Source organism: Canis aureus, chromosome 5, assembly GCF_053574225.1.
Source record: "Canis aureus isolate CA01 chromosome 5, VMU_Caureus_v.1.0, whole genome shotgun sequence".
NCBI lineage: Eukaryota > Metazoa > Chordata > Mammalia > Carnivora > Canidae > Canis > Canis aureus.
The window spans coordinates 40,826,240-40,851,030 of NC_135615.1; the positions used below are offsets into that span (position 1 = coordinate 40,826,240).

General features: G+C 37.2%; 1 long non-coding RNA gene across 3 annotated transcripts in view; it reads right to left on the reverse strand.

The window, feature by feature from the left end:
- Nucleotides 1-16,031: 16,031 nt before the first annotated feature.
- The window catches only part of LOC144314046 (uncharacterized), a 40,689-nt gene continuing 31,929 nt past the window's right edge, over nt 16,032-24,791 (reverse strand). Inside the window, exons 3-6 of one of the 3 annotated variants that reach the window (XR_013379707.1) lie at nt 18,965-19,048; nt 17,984-18,074; nt 17,428-17,524; nt 16,032-16,458 (exon numbers count right to left, since the gene is read on the reverse strand). This is a non-coding gene — a long non-coding RNA (uncharacterized LOC144314046). Of the gene's footprint in view, nt 16,459-17,427; nt 18,075-18,964; nt 19,049-24,791 lie in introns of all 3 variants that reach the window. The other 2 variants (XR_013379705.1, XR_013379706.1) reach the window with 2 other exon arrangements.

The window sequence follows — 24,791 nt, forward strand, 5'->3', positions numbered from 1 at the left end:
GAAGATGGAACCTGGTCCAGAAAGTCACAGGAAGCTACTGAGTGATTTTAAGCAAGGCTATTACATGTCTGGATTTTACTTTTATAAAGATCACTCTGCTCTGTGAAAAATGTATTGGAGAGTGGCAAAACTGGACGACGGGAGATCTATCTGGCTAATAACAATACCAACGCTAACAGCAGCAGGTAGCATCAATGCTGCAATGACTCGGGAGGAAAGGCTGAGAGCCAGAAGGGCTATGCAGAGCACAAGGATCGTACAGCTAGTAAATGATGGCATTAGAAAAGATGCCTTCTCTTATCTGAAAAGCAAGATTTTCTAGTTTGGGAAAGTCTTTACTTTTTTGTTGTGTGTTTTGTTTTTGCAGTGTACTGGTATATGAAACAGCTAATCAAAAGTCAACTGATATGTCTTGTTCATTAATCTCTCTTCAATATGAAGTAAACAACTTACTACTGAACAATATGAAAAGATGTCTCAGACTTCTATGATAAATAATGATAAAGTAATATACAAGCCTCTTTTATTCAAAATAATCTGGACAGGCATTGGTGGGGGAAGGAAATATCTGTGGCTCTAAGAGGGTAGCATAAGGAATCCTTGTGATGGAATTGTTCTGTACCTTAACTGTGATGGTTACTATGCAAACCCACATATGCTAAAAAGGCCAAGAACTAAATTGTCTCTCTTTCACTCATTCACACTCACACACACACACACACACAAGTGAGTGCATGTAAAATTGGTCAAATCTGAATAAGGTTAGTACACTTTACCAACATCAATTTCCTGGCTATGATGCTATACTGAAGTTACACGAGGTGTTACCACTGACAGAAAGTGGGTGAAGATTACAAAGGGTCTCTGTGTATTATTTCCTGCTCCTGCATGTGAGTCTACCATTATCTCAAAGTATTTTAGAAAATAATCTAGAATACTTGCAGTTCTCAGTTTAAGTTACAAGGAGAATGTAGTAACAACTACAGACTGTTTTCCAGAAAAAAAGCACATGCAAAATTTTTCATAGAATTTCATCAACTTCAGGGCACCTGGGTGGCTCAGGGTTTGAGTTTTTGCCTTTGGTCAGGTTGTGATCCAAGGATCCTGAGATGGAGTCCCACATTGGGCTCCTTGCAGAGAGCCAGCTTCTCCCTCTGCCTGTGTCTCTGCCTCTTCTGTGCCTCTCATTAATAAATAAATGAAATCTTAAAAAAATTAATCAACTTCAGGAAGACCCTAAGATTCTTCTGAATCTCTACACTTTTCCATTATACAGATCCAGACAAGAATACCAGAAAATCAATGCTTTGCCCTTCGAAGGATAGAGTTGGGTTAAGAGCTTTTAATCAAGACTGCATTCAGATCTTGACTGTAACATTTCCACTACTGGACCACTGACCTTGGGCCAAGTTTTTTTAAACTCTGTCTCACTTTCCTGACCCGTAAGAGGAAATTTATAATTTTACATACATTTATAAGGATTAAATGAGTTAATGTAGTAAAGCCTTTATAAGAGTACCAGTCACACTGTTATTATATATTTAGCTGCCATGTACCAGTTTCTTCTCATTTTTTCAGTCTCATCTTGTCCCGTGTTCCATTCCCATGCTCTGCTTCAACTGTAACTGCTCCACTTCAGAGCCTTCACATACACTGTCCTTTCCCCTAATCATCACCTCTTTCAACATGCCAATCTTTCCACGTCATCCTTCCAAACATTTTTTTTTTAGGATGATTGAGAACTTTGTAAAAATTTATTTAAATTCAATTAATTAACATATAATATATTATTGGTTTCAGAGGTAGAGGTCTGTGATTAATCAGTCTTATATAACATTCAGGGCTCATTACATCACATGCTTTCCCTAATGTCCATCACCCAGTTACTCCACCCCTCCACTACCCTCCCCTCCATCCTTCTCATCCTAATGCAACCATTCATTCCTGAAGAAATTCTCTGATCTCACCACCAAAGTCAATTATTCCTTTATAAGTTCTTATGAAGTTCAATAGTACATTGTCAAGTTGTTCAGGATGTGTTTTCATGAATTCCAGCTTAAAATTATGACATAGAAAGACCCTGAACTCAACTCCTCCTTGAAACTCACCAAATTACACTTATGTAAAGAACAATTTCTCCTGAAGAAGAACTAAAAGCCAATATAACAGTTACTGAACAACCAAAAGACAAAGAGAACAGTGATAGAGAACAGCAAGACAGAGAAATGGTCACAACCCCAATGATGTGAAGAGCAGCAGGAAGGGACAGTACGAAAGGATTAGGAAACATCCCTCTGTCCTTGGACACAGAAAAGAAAGTGCAGTTTAAAAAAGTAACTAGCATGTGAGGGAGACAATGCCAGAAACTGTAGAGCAGAGAAGGGTAGCTGTGCTACTTTAGGAACTCAAGGTGAGAAGGACTGGAGAACAACATGGTTTACATTTCCACCCCACCTTAAAAGCCCAACCAGAGCAGGACTGGACATTAACCAGAGAGAGCTTGTGACCTCAGCAAGCTCAGAGTCTATAAGCCCACATCAGCCCCTATGGCTTTATGGACAGAAAATAAGCTGTGGGTTTGAGAGTGTTTTCTCTTATCTTGTTTTTGTGGTTTTTTTCTTTCTTTTTTTCTCCTCTTTTTCTTTTTCTTTTTCCTTTTTCTTTTATTGTCATTATTATAATTATTATCTTTCTTTAAAAATCCATGGCTTAAAAGAGCAACTAGCATATTAAAGAATCAGCCACAGATCCTTGCTAAATGGTGGAGGTTGCTACTGGATTGCTGTCCAGGTAGGAGGGGCTAACAGACAGGGCCTGTACTCCCGGTCACCTGGAAAGCATAGACAAGTGCACAGTCAAGGCACCTTAACCAGCCTGCCACCTCACTGGGCCCTGGGTCCCTGACCCACACCAGCCCCCACTGTCCCACCAAGGTAGCCACAGGGTGGTGCAAACCACAACCTCCATGGGTAGTGCTCACTACAATTCCAGCCTTTATGCCAAAGTGACACAGGCACAAAGATCCCCTGAACACTCCAGGCCATCAACATTTTGGCTTCAGACCCCTTGCTACAGTGCCCCTAGTGCAGAGCACTCTGGAACATCTTGGCTGATGTCTGCTTCAGATGTAGCCACCCTACCAGGGCACCTACTGTATAGAGCATCCTTGAACACTCCCACCTATGCTGGCCTTAGCTCCAGCACCCCCTGCACTGAACACTTTGGGACCTTGGTTTATACCTAATTCAGTATCAGTTGTCCCACCACGTCAATTTTAGTGTGGAGATCCCCAGGACGTCCCAGCTGGCACCCAATGCAGCTTCAGCTCTCCTATCAGGGCACATTTTGTGCAGAGAGCCCAGAGACTACATTGGCTTATGTTTCTTTTAGCTTTAGCTTTGCTGCCAAGATGCCTCCTACACAGAGCAACCCAGGGCCTCCAGGCCCATTACACACCTCAATTCCAGCCACTCCTTCAGGGCACCCTCTCTATATAACATCTGAGATCAGCCCAATTTACATTACTTCTACTTTAGCTACTCTGCCAAAGTGTTTTCTGTGTGTAGAGCCCCAAGTCCACCCCGCTTGCACCCACTTTAGTTTCAACTATTCTGCTAGGATACCCTCTGTGCAGAGCATTATAGGACCTCCTGGCCCACACAGTTTATCAGCTACAGCCACTCAGAAAAGGCAACCCCTGCACAGGACACCCCAGCCTATTTCAGTTTTAGTTGTCAGAAAGGGTGTCTGCTACATAGAAGGCTCCAGGAGCCTGAGCCTATGCCAGCCAGGGCCCTAGCCAGCCCACAACAGTCACCAAATATACACAATCTACATAGGGAATGACCATATGCAAGACCATTCCTTTAAATTTAGGACAAGTAGGTCTTCCACCTAATCCACAGAAACAAAAAAAAAAAAAAAAAAAAAAAAAAAAACAAAGTCAAGCAAAATGGAGAAACAGAGGAATGTGCTCCAAAAGAAACAATAAGAAAAAAAAACTCAGAAAAAGAGCTAAAAGAAACAGAGATGAGCAATATGCCTGATCAAGATATGGTAAAGATATTTGTGATCTTCAATAAAGAGATAGGAAATATTAGAAAGAACCAATCAAAGTTGAAGAAAGAACTTTGAATGAAATGAAATAAAGAAATAAATGAAATAAAGAACACCTGATGAACATAGATGCAAAAAATTCTCAACAAAACCCTAACAAACTGTATACAACTATACATTATCATTCACCATAATCAAGTGCGATTTAACCTGGGGATGCAAGGATGGTTTAATTTTTGCAAATCAATCAGCATGACATGCCACATCAACAGAATGAGAACAAAAATATGATTATCTTTAAAAATACTGAAAAAAATTTGACAAAATTCAACATTCATTCATGATAAAAACTCACAACATAGTATGTTTACCTCAACCTGATAATCCTAGTAAAACATAATGAAAGTCATATATAAAAAAACCCACAGCTAACATTGTACCCAAGAATGAAGAATGGAAAGCTTTTCTTCTAAGATCAAGAACAAGACAAGGATGTCCACTCTCACCATAGTATTGGAAGTTTTAGCCATAGCAATCAGAAAAGAAGAAGAATTAAGAGTCATTCATATTGGTAAAGAAGAAATTAAACCATCACTATTTGCAGATCACATGATACTATACACAGAAAACTGACAACTTTACCAAAAAACTACTATAATAAATGAGTTCAGTAAAGTTACAGGATATAAATCTAACACTCAGAAATCAATAGCTTTTCTATATGCTAGTAAAAAAAAGAGCAGAAAAATGAACTTTAAAAAATAGCACAATTAAAAAAATAGCACAATTTACAATTGCACCAAAAACAATAAAATAATGAACCAAATAAATAACCCAAGAAGTAAAAGGCCGATACTTCACAAACTATAAAACACTAGTGAAAGAAATTGAAGCTGACACCTACAAATGAAAGATATTCCATGCTGATGGTTTAAAAGAATATTGCTAAAATGTCCATATTATCCAAAGCAATCTATATATTCAATGCAATCTCTACTAAAATATCAACAGTATTTTTCTTTTTTTTCTTTTTTTTACCAGCAGCATTTTTCACAGAACTAGAATCAATCTTGTAAAAGAACAACAAAGCTGCAAGTATCACAATCTCATATTTCAAGATAGACTGCAAAGCTACAGTCATCAGAACAGTGTGGTACTGGCATAAAAATAGACACAGAAAAAAATAGACACAGAAAAAAAATAGACACAGAAATCAATGGAACAGAAAAGAGTCCAGAAATAGCCCATATGGTGATATGATCAATTAGTCTATGAAAGTGAGGCAAGAATATACAATAGGGAAAAGATAGTCTATTTAATAAATGGTGCTGGGAAAACTGGACAGCAACATGCAAAAGAATCAAACTGGACCACCATCATATACCATACACAAAAATAAACTCACAATAGATTGAAGAACTAAATGTTAGACCTGAAACCATAAAGAGTCTAGACAACACAGGCAGTAATTTCTCTGACATTGGACATAGCAACATTTTTCTAGGTATGTCTCCCAAGGCAAGGGACACAAAGCAAAAATAAACTATTGTGACTACATCAAAATAAAAAGCTTTTTGCACAGCAAAGGAAACCATCAACAAAACAAAAGACAATCTACCAAATAGGAGAAAGTATTTGCAAATGATTTATCTAGGCTAAGGGGCTAATATCCAAAATATATAAGAACTTCTACACTTAACACCGATAAAACAAACAGATTTAAAAAATGGGCAAAGGATCTGAATAGACAATTTTTCTAAAGACTACATACAGATGGCCAACAGATATCTGAAAAGATGACCGACATCATTAATCATCCAGAAAATGCAAATCAAAACCACAAAGAGATACCACCTTACACTTGTTAGAATGGCTAAAATAAAGAAGAGAAGGAACAACAATTGTTGTAAGGGATGTAGAGAATAAGGAACCCTCATACACTGTTAGTGGGAATGTAAAGTCGTGTAGCTATTGTGGAAATAGGTATGGAGTTTCCAAAAAAAATCAGAAATAGAAATACCAAAGGATCCAATAATGCCACTATTGGGTATTTATCTAAAGAAAACAGAAACACTAATTCTAAAAGATATATGCACACTTATGTTTACTGCAGCATTATTTACAATAACCAAGATATGGAAGCAATGTAAGTGTCTATCAAGAAACAAATAGATAAGGAAGATGTACTCTGTGTGTGTGTGTGATGGAATATTACACAACCATAAAAAGGATGTGATCATGTCATTTGTGACAACATGGATGGACCTAGAGGGTATTATGCTAAGTGAAATAAGTTAGAGTTATACCATAAGTAGAACTGATAGTTGCCAGAGATGGAGGTGGAGGGTTGGGCAAAATGAATGAAGGACAGCAGGAGATTATGAATGAGTAAGTCACAGGCAGAAAAGGCACAGTGTAAGGAATAGTCAGGGGTAGTGTAATAGCAATTTAGGGTGACAGATGGTGCCTACACTTGTGAACATAGCATAATGTAGAAACTTGTCAAAGCACTATCTTGTACACTTCAAGCTTATGCCACACTGTATGTCAACTGTACTCAAATTTTTTAAAAACCTTAAAAAAATGTTTCATTATATTTATTGTGGAATGCTTATGTGACTAATATGCCTCTCCACTAGATTTTAAACTCCATGAGATTAAAAATCAGATCTGATTTTGTTCTCCAGAGTGCACTCAGCACTTATCTCATTCCTGGACTCATTATAAACACTCAGTAATTATTTGTTAAGTGACTAAATTTTTAAAAATGAATAAACCTATCATGACAGAAGGTGACAGACATATGCTATTTTATACAAAGGCTGTTCACCCACGAGAGGGCAGGTTTTCTTCTCCTTCATCAGTGCACAAGAGAGAGCACTTGTGCTCAAAGGGATCTTATAGTCTATCTAGAATTTCTGTATCTTTCATCTTTTTATCATAGTTAAGGGATTTTTTTACATGTTATGCTTCCATTAATTTTTTTAACTGAATTAGCCAACATATATACATCATTAGTTTCAGGTGTAGTGTTCATTTATTTATCTGTTGTGAATAACACCCAGTGCTCATCACATCACGTGCCCTCCTTAATGCCCATCACCCAATTACCCATCTCCCTAACCTCCTCCCCTCCATCAACTCAGTTTCTTTCCCATAGTTAAGAGACATGGCTTCCCTCCCTTCCCCTATGATCCTCTGCACTTTTCTTATATTCCACACATAAGCAAAACCATATAATTGTCTTTCTCTGATTGGCTTATTTCACTCAACCTAATACTTGCCAGTTCCATCCACATCAATGTAAATGAAAAGTATTGATCCCTTGTGATGGCTGAGAAATATTCCATTGTATATACATATACATATATATCACATCTTTATCCATTCATCTGCTGATGGACATCTCAACTCTCTCCAGCTGGGCTTTATAGACATTGTTGCTATGGCACAATGCATGGGGTGCGTGCCCCTTCAGATCACTACATTTGTATCTTTGGGGTAAATACCTACTGGTGCAATTGTTAGTCTTTCTAAGGCATACTAGAATACACAGAAAATAACAGAGTCATAGACAATCAAAATGCCATTCTGCTTTGGGCCATATGCCTTCATTCTAAACTACATACATGCCTACACTCGCACGCACATATGGTCTGTCTCATTCACTCACAAAGATACCCAAAGAGAATATTAAATTTTCCCCGATTTTTCCAAGACTCAGATGCATATTTCATCAATATTTATTCATATCCCCACTGTACTGATTCTCAAGGAAGTAAATGGTATTTAGTAAGGAAAGAAGAAGCAACTTCGAAAGAAAAAATAACACTCACATCAGGCTCACCACCATCCCCCAATTATACTTGTCATCTTTCTAGACATTGTGTCCAACATCTCCTCCAGTTTTCTATGCTACGGTATATTAGCAAAAAGGTCCCACAGTTGGATTAATTGGATCAACGCTGAAGTTTTCATTTGCTATGTGAGTTTAACAAATTAATCTGGCATATAATGAAATATTGTGTAACAGTTTCAGAATGGATATTGCAAATACTGCCTTGTTCAATTACTGTCAAAATGCACATACAGGAAAAATATGAAAATCTGAACATATAATTGCAGACTTAATTACCACTCTGTGCTAACCAGAGGCAATCATACTAAATTTGTCAAAGCATTTAAACTAGTTATAAAGTCTCTATATAATTCCAAGAAATAGGAACACATGACCAAATACAACATAGACTTACTGACTCTTATTTTCCTTGAGTTGTGAGGATGGCACAAGAAATGGCGATTAAAACCAGAGCCAGAGAGTAGGGGAGGTAGGGAGATGTTAATCAAAGGGTACCAAGTTTTAGTTATATAGGATAAGTAATTTCTAGAGATTTACAGCATGGTGACTATAGCTAATAATATGGTGCCTTATACTAGAAATTTCCTAAGACAATAGATCTTAAATGTTCTCTACATACAGACACACATCTTAAATTTTCTCTTCTTAATCAAATGATCATCCTAAAATTTAACATGGAAAGAACACATACACTGAGCCCAACAGGCCTGACTTATCCTGTCTCTCGCTCTGTATCCTTAGGCAAATCACGTCATCTTTCTGAGCTACATTTTTCTTAGATGTAAGATTGATAATATCTATTTCACGGGGTTGTTATATATATGATGATGACAATAATAGCAATAATAACAATAACATAGGGAAGGAGCCAGGATCTGGCCTCACAACTATCTACTATGGTGGGATAGTTTTGGAGATACAGACCAAACACTTCGGCAGATGGAAAGGTTTCCATCCAACAGAAAAATACTCACAAGCACACCTAAAAACACTGGCATTACCTATCCTTTGGTTATTAGTTGGGATGCAAAAGTGGAGCAAGCTTATTAGTTGTATACCTAACATGAGGTTCTTCTGTAATTCTCTCCTCAGCCTCTGTGAACAGCAGCTGCTTCTTGAGGCAGTCTGGAGTTTGGCAGAGAGAGATCTGAGGATGCAGTATCTCAGAAAGAGGAACTAGCCTTTGGATTCATTTGCCAAACTGGAGTCACAAAGCAAGCTAGACATCTGCAGATTTCTCCAGTGTGAACAACTGTAGTGTACCCTTGTTTGGCTCAGGGTAATGAATTATGAATTTAAACTGTTGAAAAATGAAAAGCCATAAAAAAAAACCCGGCACCTGGCAAATACCTACTATGTGCCAGGAACTTCTGTTACCACATTTTCATCTGTGGAATAGGAATGGCAATAAAATAACAACAAGCAAGCAGGCAAAAGAATGGTCAGACAAGGAATCTTCATTGGACAAAAACTATGAGCTCGTATAATTTAATAGTTTACAGAGTGCTTAAATGTACATTATCTCACTTGAATTACCTTGAGCATTGTGATTATGAACATGTGTATGTGTATAATTATGTGTGTGAAATTTAGCAATCCTGTCATTTGTCCTCAAAGATGGACTATTCACTTACTAATGATCATTGATTGAATGCCTACTAGGTCTCACATACTGTTTTAAGCACTAGAATACAGATATGAACAAGACAATGATCCTGCTCTAAGGAGGCTGACATTGTAGTCATAGATATAAACAGCAAACATAGGTGAGCTACAAAAACAAAAATGCAACATACAACACAGAAAAAGTGTGTGTCTATTTTAGATTGGGTGGTAAACAAAGGACTCTTGAAGAGACAGCATGTGAACAAGTACCGAAGTACATGTTTGCATGTCCAAGAATGGTCTCATTCCTACATACCCTGTAAATTTTTTTGTAATTGAAGTAGAGTTGACACACAATGTTACATTAGCTTCAAGTGTACAATATAGTGCTTCACAAAGTCTACTCATTTCCTGATTAAATATCGGTGATATTTTAGATCAGTTAACAATCAAGATGCCTTAAGTGACCATTTATGTCGATCTTCCTCCTCACACCTTCCCAGAGCAAGTACTACATATAACCACTATGATCTACTTTACTAAAAGCAACAGTTTGCACTAGAATATTACTTCACGCTCTCAGAGATTTTCACATCTTTTTTTCCTTTGATTCTGAGAAATGGATATGTTTATCTGTGGTGCAAGTGAAGAAAGTGTGCTTGCCTCCTGTCAGACAGCAAGTGAGTGACTCATTCTCAAGACTGGTGACTTCTAGTTCCATGCCTTTTCCAGAATATACTTCTAGCAGAGAACACTCCATTTAACTAACATGTATTAAGTCTCTAGAGTGTTTTTTCTCATTGCTAGTAAATAGAGATTACTCAATGATGAAGATATGATATTTGCCTTATCAAGCTCCTATTCTAGTTGGGAAAACATTTAAATTCTAACATATAAAATTGTTAGAAAAGTGTAACATCTCAAGGAGTAAGAGTATTTACTATAGCAAAAGGAAATGGCAAAGCAGTGTTTCATGAGGGCAGGGTTTAATCTAGGCATTGAAGGAGGAATGGAGGTATACCAAAGACACAATGAAGCCAGGGGTTGATCCAGAGGAAAAATGACTAAACAGAAACAAGGACAATGATGAGTTAGCAAAGCAGCAATCTGAGTCTTGTGACTGAGACTGAGAGTTGAGAATAACTGGAGAAAGGCAGAGGATGAGTTCTGTAAAGTAAGCAGGAGCTGAACTGTCAATGGTACTGAATGGTCAGCTAAGAAATCGGGACTTTGTTCTGTCTGAAATGGAAGTCACTGGTGCATGGAGAGCTGTGAGTAACAATAGACCATCAATAACTTCAAAAAGAAGTTTTCTGGAGTTAGAAAATGCACTGAAGCCAGGCATGGCTGGTGGCAGGAAAGCACTAGTAATAGTTGTAATCACCCAAGGAGAAACACAGCTGTCCAGAACTAGGACATGCCAGTTACTAAGAAGAGGAGCACTCTATTGTGGGTGGAGAAATAATGGGAAGAGGAGAAAGCAAATATCTAGACATCTTATCTTTATCAAAGCCCTCTCCAGGTCCTGGTCTTGAAAAGTGTACACTGGTTTGTTTTATTTGGAAGTTAACTCCCTAAAAGAGCACTGAAGCCCTGAGCTTAAATTCTGCTTGAGAGTCCATATATACATTTATATTCAGCCACTGGGAGAGCTCTTGGATATACCTCATGTGGATGATGATCATTTGTTGCTTGTTTCCAGAGCATTAATAAATACATCGGAAGCCAGAAACCATCCTGCAGTGCATGCATATTGTCGTCTAACCTTGTGTATGTTGACGAAGCCTGAGCAAGACACCTCCTGGTTCCCACCTTGAGTTGTTATGCTAGGTTTCCAGCTTTGGACTGTTTTGATTTAGACTTAAAGGCATTGCCCACTCCTTCATTTACTTTCTCTCTCCTAAAAGACACTGCTTTGACAAATGAGGTAATTGCTGTTTACTTCTGGCTAGTGTCAAAAGCCTCATTTTGCTGGTCACGTGTGAATCAGGCGCTTCCCCCAAAGGGTAAAGACAGAGAACTCTAACCTTGATAATTGAAGAAAAGGGCTAGAAAACTATTTGCCAAGTCTCATCCTGTACTGGGAGTGTGACTCATCTCAAAGCAGTCCCCACTCATCTCAGGCCAAGAGAAAAGTAACGACTGAGGAATCTGGAAGGCTCTTGCTCATGCTGATTTGTAGTTCCCTGTACACTGCATCAGCAAAGCATCTCCCCAGACTCTGCAAAGCCTCTGGGCTGTATTTGGAAATACAAATTCCTTTCTCAGATATAGAAAAGGAACCAATGGTTCCTGGATCAACAGAACTTTTATGTAGATGCGGGATAAGTCTAAACACCTACCCTAACTTGCTAACCAACATCTACTCTGCAAGTTCTACTCTTAAACTTTTTATAACAAAAATAACCTAATCCAAAGGATCCAGATTCAAATCTTAGCTCTACAACTTGCTGGCCATGTGACTTTGAGAACGTGTCTTTAAGCCAGTTCCTCAGTAAAAGGATGATAATAGTAGAAACAATTACACAGTGTTACAAAAAATTAGACAACAAAATATAAGGCACTTAGTATACTAGCTGGCACATAACAAGTGTTCAGTAAATGTCTGCTAGTATATTACTGTTATCCTCATTATTATATTATCAATATTCCAATATCCATCTCTTTTTGTGTTATTCCTCTATTCTAGTAGTTAAAAGCCTCAGTTATATCAGAAAGGGAGACAGAACATAAAGACTCCTAACTCTGGGAAACGAACTAGGGGCGGTGGAAGGAGAGGGGGCGGGGGATGGGGGTGAATGGGTGATGGGCACTGAGGGCGGCACTTGACGGGATGAGCACTGGGTGTTATCCTGTAGTTGGCAAATTGAACACCAATGAAAAATAAATTTATTATTTTTTAAAAAAGCCTCAGTTGTAGGATTAACACTCTAATCTCACCTAGGCCATTCATTAGGTGTGTGATAAGTCTTCTTTCTCAGCAATAAGGATGTCAGTAAGAATAATTACTCATAGAGTTTGGGGAAAGATTAAATAATAGACTTAAGACAATTAGATGGGTCTTGACACATGGTACATTTTCAATTTATACCATTCTAGTCATTATCTCCATCAGTATCATCACTATTTTCAACACCATCTCAGTTTAATTGCACACACACCTGGGATAAGTTCCATAATATCATGTATGTGAATGGAACAGCACAGAAGGCCCTACTCTTATCTTTCTACACATTATTCCTTATGACCCCTGTCCCTAAGGATTTGAAGGAATCTAGGCCTAAGTTGGAGTTTTACTTTCAATTCTGATACCATCACCAAACAAGGGAATATGGAAAAGGAATCTTTACACAGTTGATCTCATTATAATGACATCAGATGGAGAACCCTATGTAACAATTGGGAAGGCCTGAGAGAAAATGTCAAAGCCACTTGATGTTTATGTTGTCTCTAGTATTATGAATAGTGAAAATCAAAGAAGGAATCTAAGGTAGAAGAACCCTCTTTAGGCAGGCTAGAAATAAAGGCTTTACTAGGTATTATACACTTTTTCAATATTTTATAGATACTAACTCACTTCCTTTCAAAATTAGCCCTAAGAGCATACAATTATTAGCCCCAAGTGTGATTTAGGCTTCAAGGGAATAAGTGATGTATCCAAGGGTACCCAGTTTTTAGACACAGCACTGACTAACTGCCATCTTAAAAACTTAAAAAGTATATAAATCTGCTCAAGCTAGATATTATCAGAGCCAGATGAAAAAAGTGGCATATTCAATCAACAATGCCTCATGGATCTTTGTATTTAAGGTTTCAAATTTGTGTATATTGGAAAATACCTGATTCTCTATTGCTACTCAAAGCAAGCATCCATATGACCAACTGATTGGATGTCTCTTTCCATTTGCAAGTCTTAGATGCACACAAAGTGATTCAGACTGCCTTGAACAGGCTGTCAACTAATGAGCTTACTAGAATAGAAGTATTCAATTGAACACTTCATAGAAGTATTCACGTACCAGTTGATGGATGCCATGACTGGGAAGATTCTATAGGGGGTAGGAATTTGGACTCCAATTTTTTATTTAATTTCCAATATGCCAGAGTATTTACTATAGCAAAAGGATATGGCAAAGTTACTAATCATGAACAAATGTATATTGCTATGAAAGAAAACAACAAAGCAGATAAAGGTCCTTTGATTCATTCACTGTTACATTTGGAAGGTAAGAATTTTACACTAAACAAGGTGATACCCAAGGGAAAAAGAGGCAAGCATTTCTCAAATTGTGTTCCATGATGCACAACCATCTCTCCTTCAAATGAGTTTCTTGAGAAACACAGGAAATAGGTATTTATAATTATAAATAGTAAAAAGAAAATTAAACCTATTTTTAAGAACCTCAACCACATGACTTTGCTGAACATTTGACCTATTATTGGTAGGTATTGAAAGTATCTAAAAAGGGACTAGCATGGAAATAATTTTACCCAAGCTATTTGATCATAAAGCCTTTTACCAGAACAGTTTGGGAAAACACGGGTGCTCTAGAACATGGATGGGCCATAGAGTAAGCCAAGTGATCCTGCCTCCTCCCTTACCAGTTAACTACTTAGAATGAGTCCTCATTAAACCAACTAATGTACTTCAATTAAACAAGATAATAAATGAAATATAGCTGGGTCATTGCAGTAGTTGCCCGATAAAGGCTAGTTTCTTTTTTGTCCTAACCAAGTTGAGAAGATCAAGCTTACTTGTATTGCAAAAGTGAATGAACATCCCGTGCTCTGTTATTTTACCTATAAAAAAGTCTCTTAAAAAAAAAAGTCTCTATTAGGTAACAAAGTATCTCCAACCTGGAAATGGAGCCAGCTCATTATGTGAGGTGACTTTAAAGACTTTCTCCCTATTAAATCCGTCATTCTGTCAGTATTTTTCTGTTTTTGTATTCTAAGACTAAGGTTTAATTTTTGTCTAAGATCTTATTTGTCTGACAGAGTTTCCAGGACGCCTTTGACATAAGACCTTTTCTCTGGTCAACAGTTAGCAAGTTCATCTCTGCTATTCCACTGAATTATAGACCCTGCATAGCTTCAGGACTCCCAGAGGCCTTATTTCTAATAAAGTCATATGTGGCTTCTCCTGCTACATATCTCCTTTAAATGTAATTGATTTAATCATACTTGAACGTGTTATCATCTCAACTTTGCTCTTCATTCAAATGGCTGTCTCTGACCATCAGTTTCATTTTTTTCCTTTGCATCTCACATTTTCAGACCTTTTGGTGATCATGTCCCTCACAACCCCCTCACAATGTAGATAGTTTCAATTACTAACTTGCTGTAGTCCAAAGAACTGAAGTGACTTGCCCAGGATCACACAGCTCACTAAGAACAAGTGATACTTAGCCCATGTGCTCCCCACATAGCATAGTCCTCAGGCATCAGAAAAACGAAATTCAATTCAATAAACATATTTAGGACCTCATATGTACTAGGCATGTAACAGCAGATTTTATTGCTCTCTCCAATATAAGGAGATTTTTTGTATTATTTTTAAAAGGGCAAATGTCCTGAACTTATTTACCAAGAGCTATTCTCACAATTGCTTAATTTCAAAGGAAAGAAGTCCTCTAGGGCATGAGAAGAAGTTGATTGGAAGCAACGATGAGATATGTGCATAATTTCATAGCTGCCAATATTCTACAGATCCCATTTTGACCCCTTCAGGGAAAAGATCTTACTCTAAAGATGAAGCAAATGGCCTCAGCCATTCATCATAACCAATTGTTTGAGTCATTTCTTCCAGAACAATAGCTTATTTCCCTTTATCGTTCTTCCTTTAGTTCTAACATGTGACATAGTACAATCTAAGAATGGGCTAAGTTATGTGCACATCCATATGCCTGTATGGTATTTAAAGGCTTGATATTTAAAGGGCTTGACATTTCCATTACAACCAATTCCTCTGAAACCAATTTTAGGGGCTAAGATGGCAGACCAGCCCCTCGCCTCACATCTAATCAAGGTTAGTTAAATGTGTAGTGGAAAAATACCACAAAGTTTGTGTTGGCCTGGCTTCCACAGTGTATGTCTCATTGACCAAAACAAAGCTCTTTAGAAATGAAGACAGTAAAAAGACCTGTGGTTCTCTCAACTGCTCTGTTAAAGGAGGCTAAGGGACAGCTCCACAAAAAGAAATGGGTTTGAAAATTGCTGATGCATCCTTTATCACTGCAATTTCCACAAGGTTATAAAAGTCATGCTTGGATAAAATCTTGAAAGTGCCAAAGCAATGATCTAAGAAATGAATGCAGATAAGCCTTCCCCGTTTTAAATTACGAGCAGTGGGACTGGAATAGAAATGGTATCAGTGCCGAAGAATCTAAAATTAAGTATGTGAGTTTGCTCATTTGTATACAAAAGGACAGTAAATCATTTTATGGACATAATGAGTTTGAAACACAGCTGCCAAGAACTCTCAACCTTGGCGATGTTGGTTGGCACTGGTGAAAAAGGGTCTTTATTTCTCCGTGATTTTGCAAAATATTCTAACATGCCATTGCTTCAAGTCACTCTCTTGTTAATTTCACATGTGGGGACAGAAGCTGGGGTTTGTTTTCTGTGTCTTTAGCCATCAGGAAAGAGAGAAAAATATGGTGCCATCTTTCTTGCAGTCCATAGAGAACAGGCTAGTTCTGTGAAGTTCAAGGCAATTAACTTGGTCCTGGCCCCTTGGAGGCTATAATGAAATATTTGCTTTCATGCCCACATGAAAATAAGAACACAGCTATCTTTTCAAGGCTTAAAAAATAATAAAATGACTCAAAGGGTGAATAAAAGAAAATGTATTTTGTATCTCTTTTCCGGTTCCTTTTGGTTTATATTTCATGAGCATATGAGTCCATGAAGGATTTCTGAGCATTTTCAGAGGAAGCCTAAATGAAAAAAAAAAAAAAAGTAAGTAGAAATTATAAAAATTTTGTTGTGGAGGGGAAAATTTTAAAATTTCAAGTTTTACTGAAATTTTTTTAACAAAATAACACAAATATTATATAAATTACTTGTAGAAAATTGATTTAGAAAAAGAAGGAATTCAAAACAAGAAAATTAAAGTCAACTGTAAAGCCAGAGATAACTACTAGTGCATTTGTGAAAGAAAGTTTTCTATGCATAGTTTTTCCTTAACAAAATTGCATGAAACCATCCACATGGTTTTGTAATCTGCATGTTTTACTCAGTGACTTGATCCTCAAGAAACAAAAAGGCGTGAAATTTTTGAAGGGACCTTGGGGCAAGAGAAAGGAAGGCAGAAAACCAGGCAGTATGGATTCCATCACCTGATTAAATGGAAAAACCATCTTTTGAACTCTTAACTATCTAATTGCAATTCTGAGTGTGTCTTCAAATTGGGGAGTGCAATAAGAGGACAGAGGAGTTACATTAACAATAAGTAAGACTAAATTTATTTTAAACTCGATCTGGCTGACCTTTTTCTAATTCAAAACAGTGAGCACATTCCCTGAATAGGTTAAGGTTCAGTGCTCAATATGGTGGCTATTAACCACACACAGTCACTTACATGTAAATTAATTGAAATTAAATTATATTAAAATTTTAGTTCTAAATCATGCCAGCCACATTTCAAGCACTCAATAGCTACAGGTGACAAGTGGTCACAGCATTGGACAGGGCAGATTATAGAATGTTTCCATGACAGAAGATTCTATCACATAGCACCGGTTTAAAGTGCTCAGCTACTAAAATATCTGTAGTACCAGAAGAGGGTATATAGTTGTGTATGTTACCCTGTATGCCATCATTCATGAGACTTTTTAATTCTGGCAATAGTTGGTGTTAGATTATTCCTACTTTCATTTATCCTTGCTTATAATTCATGGAGTTACCTGGAGAAATATGAAAGCCTCCTTGCCTGGATGGATGGATGGTCCTGTGCTCAGTGGCATCCAAAGACAGAGGAGTGATTTCAGCAACCAATCTTTCCTGTGCGAAGTTTATTGATATGAGGACACAGTTATGAGCTTCCATGAATGAAGCAAATTTTTGAAGCCCTTGTTAAAGAAAAGATTTATAAAGGCCATTTCCTGCTCAAAAGCACATACTCCATCAGCAGAAAGCCTCACTGCATAACTCAGTACACAGGACAGCATCACCACAAATCATCTTGACCAATCATATAAAAGGCCTCCAGGGAACCCGAGAGCAACCTTACCTGCAAGAATCAGAATTACTAAACACTGGGCTTCTGAGGGTGTAGAGGCAATAAAAACAGAAAACCAGACCCAGCCAGAGTGAGGAGTCACCCTCTTCAGAGGAGGAGTCACCTCATCAGAGATAAAAGGATGACCAAGCCAAACTACTTTCTCTTCCAAGTTCTCCCTCCATTGGAGCAAGGCTGCCTGGCAGTAACGGGGATTTTCAAACACTTTGATGTGTCCTCACCTCTCCCACGTAAAACAGAACTGTTTTGTAGCCAGAGATTTGCTCCTTGTCTTTTGCAGAAAGTCAGCAGTGCTTTTATAATGGGAGAGATCTAAGTGGTAAACAGAGCTAAGGTGAGTTACTCATAGAACATCTATTACCAGTCCTTGAACAAGTTTATTTTGAGGATGCGCACACAGCCAAGAAACCACCAACATATGAGTACCTGAATGGAAATGAAATTTCCCAAATTGTGTGCAACAAACCATTCATGGCAGAAACATCCACAAATTTGCTTAAAACGAAATCAGGTTTTTGACCCCATCTAGAACAATTACATAAGCATCTGGGACAGGAGCCAAGAATCAGTATTTTAATGCACACTGAAATTTGAGGATCATTGCACCAGGAGACAAATCTGCTTCCTCCTACTCCACCCCTCCCTTGCCTTTCTTCCTCCTCTATGCCTTTCTCCTCTTCCTCTTTCTCAGATTAAAAAGAATATACTCCAAAACATGGGAAGAGTTTTACATCTGTCATTTAATACGTTTTAACAATGAAGGCATTAATATTTGTTGAATCATAATATTAGCAAAAATGTTTATAATACTGGAACTCTAGCAAATAATGAATACCTCATAATTGTAATATGGTTAATTATGATGAACCCACTCTATAGTTTTATGTATTTATTAAATTTTATGTTTGCACAAGATTCTTAGTAATGTAAGAGAAAGCACACTGTCAAGTGAAAAAACAGCTTACAGTATTATTTATCAGGTACGTTCACAACTATGGAAACTGTTAATAATACGTAAAAAAAAAAAAGGAAAAAAAAGGTACAAAAAACAAAATGTTAGGAAAAGTAGTTGGCTCCCAGTAATGAAATTATGGGTTTGTTTGGGGTTTTTTAACTTATTTATTTCTATTATTCTTACTTTTCTCTATTCCCATTCAATTAGCATATTAAAAGATTATAATTAGTAGGAGGTGAGGTCCCACCTGGCTCACTCAGTCAGTACAGCATGCAATCAACTCTTGATCTGGGGGTTGTGAGTTCAAGCCTCATGTTGGGAGTACAGCATACTGGAAAAAATAAAACTATGCTAAAATACACTAATTTAAGATTCTACAATGCCTTCTCTATCATATATTGTACATATGGACCACACTGACCTGCATCTAAGCCTTAACGTGTATGTATGTAATTTATACATACTGCTTACAAATGTTGGAACTAGACTTCTAATTTTAATATCCTGCAAACTAGTTTCTATACATTCTCTTTAGCTGATTCTACCTGTATTTTCTATTATACATTCATAAATTTTTTAAAAAAGAAAAAATAGTAAGGGGAAAGTAAAAAGCTGTGGATTGCTTTATCTCAAAATCTGAAGCCTACCATTTTATAACAGAATTTGCACTTCCCCTCATACACAAGTATATGAAGTACTTGCTCACAGCAGCTCCTTGTGGCATTGTCCATAGAACAACTAAATAAATTATGGCACATTCACCCAAAGGAACACCCTCAGATGGTTGAGAAAGAGGAGTCATACAATGGGACAACAGACTGGGACGCCTATGAAGTCCAAGAAACTACGACTCTAGATCTAACTACCAAGCTACAGGAAATGTGCGAAATAGACAAACAAGCTAAATGACACCATAAGGAAGCAATCAGCCAAGCAATATATGATTGGGAGCCATTAGGAAAGACTTCATTTCTCCAAGAAGTGAGTGGCAAAAATGAAAGGGGATAAAGGGAGACTGGTATGAGACAAAAAGAGCATAAAGAGGCACAACAATCAAATGCAATATATGAATTGTGTGTGTAATTTGGTTTGAATAAATCAACTGTAAAAAGACATTTTTGATGCAATCAGAAAAACTCAAGTATGGATCAGCTTTTAGAAAATATTAAGGAATTAAATGTGATAATGGCATGGAGGGTTTTTTTTTTCAAAACATATCTTTTTTTTAAACTGTAAAATATATGTAAAAATGCTTTGGATACTCTTTAAAACACCCATTTAAAAAGTCGTGAGAACAAAAAAAAAAAAGTCATGAGAACAGATAAAACAAGTTCACAAAAGAGTTTGTTTCTAAAGCTGAGTGATAAGTATATGAGGATTCTTCATGCTATCACCTCCATTTGTTAAAAAACTTTGTTAAGGAAAGTTTTAAAGCAAAATAATGTCAATCTCTACATGATAATAATAAACATAATACAGTGATAGCAAATGAAATGATGTAATAGTACATGTTGATATGTTTGTTAACAGCACACAAAGCCTAGTACTTACTAATTATTATTATAATCATATTGTGTAGATTAGCTCACTTCATTTTCACAGTAACATTGTAAGAGAAGGAGGTACTTTTACAACCCCATTGTAAAGACAGGAAAACTAAAGCATTAAAAGGTTAAACAAATCCCCTAAGGTCACAGACCAGGTAAGAAGTAGAGCTGAGATTTAAACCCATATTTAAAAGAAAAAAAAACACCTGAACCACTGCTACTCATGGGATGCAAAATGATTCCAGGATGTTTTATTAAGGGATTTAATCAAGGTACAGTCACTTGTACAGAGTACTTTCCCCTTTTTGCTGTTTTGTGTATCTGTATGTGTTATATGTGCATTACGAAGTGTTTTTTTTTTCCTTCTCATTTTGTAAATAAGGCAAGAAATGATAAAGGTAATTCACTTTAGGAAAAAGAATCCAGGGGCTGCAGACATTCCATTTTTATGAATTCCTGTTCTTACTGTTTTGATTTTTTTAACCACATGCATAAATGGCTCTTTTACATCAAAATGATGACTTGCATTTTGAAATAGGTGAATTTTGCTTTCTCGTTTATAATTTTCTAACTAAAAAAGAGCTTCTAAAAACTTGTTATAAATTAATAAAATTTTTAAATTATGTAAGTATACTTAAATGGAGGAAAAGAAGATACATCTTTGGGCTACGAAAGAGCAAACTCATGATAAGTAAAAAAAAAATGATGTATTTTTGTTGCATTTTAGAAATCCATATGCCAATGTGAAACGTGTGTTTTAAATGGTCTGGAATGATACACACCAAATGAGTAATGGAAGTTACCCCTGAAGGTGATTGTCCCTATTTGATGCCTTTAAGCTGTCTCCAGTCCTGCCCCAGACAAGCTGAGCCCACCTTTTGGTCTGTAGGCCCACCCTCTGCTCCTTCCAGTCCTTTCCCAAACAGCACCCCAGTGTGGCTGCCCAGACTGCAACATGTTCCCAGCAGATGTAAGCTCTATGGGCAGGCCGTTAAGTGCTACAGAGTGGCAGTTGGGGAGGGAAGGAATTCGCCCAGTCATAGTTTTATTACCAGTTTACAAAGGCAAAAGTGGAGATTCAAATGGGAAAATGGAATTTATGTTTTTCAGTCATTTAATTCAACAAATATTAGTGATGACTTACTCTGTGCAAGGAGCTCAATAGACAGAAAGCCACTAGCAGTGAATGCAATTGATCAACCCCTGGCTTGACGTTCTCATTTCCACTCTTCTAAGAAGAAATGATTCCCCAATCATTCAGTCCTTGCAAATATTACGGAATATGCAAAGATTTTGATAGCTTTGCCTAAGGATCACATGGAAAACCAAAGTAAACCTTTTATCAAAAAGCAGCATGCTGGACAGTTTTGCTTTGTGACTTTCGTCACCTTATTCAAATTTTTGACATTGGCCTCTTGCAACTAGTAATGTGCCATTTTTTCCCATCTTCCAGTAAGAACTCATGCTATATACATGGTAAATACACACTGCAACTTCTCTTTCTTTCTTTGTTTTCCTTTCTCGTTCCTTTGCATATGTTACACTTTTCTTAGGACACCTTTTTGTTATTTGTGTGTATGTGGTGCAGATCCTATCAGATGAAGTCCCAAGATCTCTGAACTTCAGTGCTATTCACCTGATTTTAGTCCCATGAACTCACTGCACTGTTCTTGACAAGTGGCCTTTGTTTCATGTTTTACATCTCTACTCATTTGTCACTTCCTTGGGGACAGTTCTCCTTGACCTTCCTCTCTAGGTCAAAATATCCCTATTATATACTCACTTGGTATCACGGCTGCCTTTATAACCCCAATTCCATTTGAAATTTCACATTTGCTCCTGGGATCATTTTTATACCACCTCACTCTCCCCACCTGGCAGCACTCCCCACAAGAACAAGTCCATTTTGTTCACACTGTATCACTAGTGACTACCAAACTGTGAACACTTAATAACTATTCGATATATGTCCATTGAATGCATTAAGGAAACAAAGGCATTTATTTTAATGACCTGTTTCTTTCTTCCCAAAGTTTACTGTTTTCTGTTAGGGCCTAAGAGAAGTTAATCAATTAATATATTCATTATAACATATTCAATACATCAAATAATATTTTCATGGATTTTAAATTGTAGCTCTTTATTCCTTTGGTATAATTTGTGGAGAGCAGGCCTTTCTTTGATTTCTGAGTGTTTAGGGAGGTTTGTTTGTTTGCTTGTCAATGACTTTCATCACCTTATTCAAATTTAAGTGACCTGCTAATATAACCTGAATGAAGTAAAATTTTTATCTCCTTTTCAAATTCTGTCTCTCTGAAAGAACAGTAACCAGTAAAATTCCAATTTGGAGTGCCAACAGCTTCATGTTGCATCCGCAGGAAACATGGAGAGGTTAATGAGGTCTTGACAACAGTCACTGAGTTGAAATTGGCGGGGTTTTTTCCTTCAAATAACCTTCCTGTATGAAACCTTGAATATAAGTAATTGTCACATTTGGAGGCCATCTAGAAAAAAAAAATGCACTAAAGCTTCACTTTTCTTCCAGAAGTCAAACAGTTCATAAAGTTGGTCATTGGGTTCTTTTATGAGATAAGAATTTTCTTGCAGTCCACTTTTCTTTCTGAGAATAGGTAGGGCAGTAAAATTTCAATTTGAAGTTTGAGTGGCTGCAGGGGGTGACACTGAGATGCACTCCAAAAACCAGGAACTAAGGAAGATTGGATTTTCTACCACAAGTCAAGAACTACAAAAAGAATAAAATGAAGTAGAATGAAATTTTACAGAAGAACAAGGTGAGGCTCAAAGCATAAGAAGGGTATCAGAGGTCACACAGCTAGCAAGTAGCAGAGTGAGACTTTGATCCAAGGCAGCCTGTGTGCCAAGTTCATGACCGTGACCACTATGATAAGTGCATCCTTATCATGAAGGTAGCTTACCATATGATGCGGTAGAGATGGAAACATCACTGTCATAATTTAACCTCTTATAAACTATCAAGATCTTTCAATTAAACTATTACTCTAATCACATGCTCACCTGGCTGATTGTAGATAACAATTTTGGTTTCATGTATCCATTTGTATGGTGAGGTACAAATGTACTGATTAAAAGAAATCCATACTCACCCCCTTATAAATTAATATAAGTTAACAAGTTGCATCCTGTTATTTCATATATCAGTTGTTTGTGAATTCAGTTTAATAGAGTCCCTTCTAGAGACTAGAGTGTCACCAGGACCTGGCTTAGGACCAGAGCTAGTTACTACTACACTCTGGGGATGTGTCTGCCGGACCAGCTGGCTTCTTGAAGATAAAACATGTCCCTCTGTGGTGATGTGTACTTTTCTGCTCCCACAAAATTAAAGAGAGTTCATTTTAAGTTCACAGTGGAACCTTTGGGAGGTCGTATTATAGAAGATAACAGAATTCTAACTGCTTAGAATTTTTGTCAAATCATCTTTCTCTCTAAGAGCAAAGAGGTCAAGAAATGTCCAATTTGGAGGGATCATTAGTGACCAACGAGTTCACAGAGAGGTGAGTTGAGACACAGAAAGATCAATAAACTTAATGCGGGTGACAAAAGTGCCTTCAACAAACTTTACTTGCTTTAAATTCCAGTATAGGTGTTCACGTCAAGTTGGATTTTCTTTCTGCAAACCCACACTCTGATAACTATTTGCAAGTACAAGTTCAATTTGAGGCCAATGAATTCATACAGAGCTCAAAGGGAGTTTAGAGAATCACAAAAATCCTTTGTGAATAAGGTCAATAAATTTAGCATTGGATCGTTTACATCAAAAATGCAATCACCTTTTTGGTAAGTATTTTTTTTCCTTCAGAACACTTTTCTAGTCCCGAGACATCAGAGAACATCCAATTTGGAAATTGAGGTCGGTGCATTAAATGGCAAATTTGCTTCAAGAGCTTTCTTAGATCATGAAATCAGAGAACTGGAAGCAATCTCTGGCATCATCCAGTCTATTCTCAAACTCAAGCCTAGAAACCCCTGGGATGTGAGGCAACAGGAAGTGAAGCCATGGGGTTTGGTTTTTACTCAATGTATTTAATTTCAAACATTATTTTCACACTGCAGTAAGCATTCCATATATGATGGAGTAAAAGGCAGAAAAAAAAAACCCTTATTTTTCAAATTAAGACATGACGCTTCAAAGAATTTTTATCCAGTAGTGGACACTTGCAGCTGCAGTCAAAATTCTTTGAGGACCTGAAAACATTCCTCTGCTCTATTTTGATGGGAGAATCTAGCAAACACTGATAAGAAAACAGACTCAAAGAGGTACAGAGACTTGGCCAAGGTCACGCAGCCACCATTTGTAACCGAATGAAGACACACCCACACCCACACCCACAACCCCCTGGCCTGTCCAATGTGATTTCTTGCCATTTGGCAGGGTGCTTTGGATTGTCAGTGACTACTCCATACTTGCTCAGTTACCACACCCAGAATAGCACCATTCTCCAAGCTGGAGATTTTCATAGGAGGAGAATCAACTTCAATGTCATGATA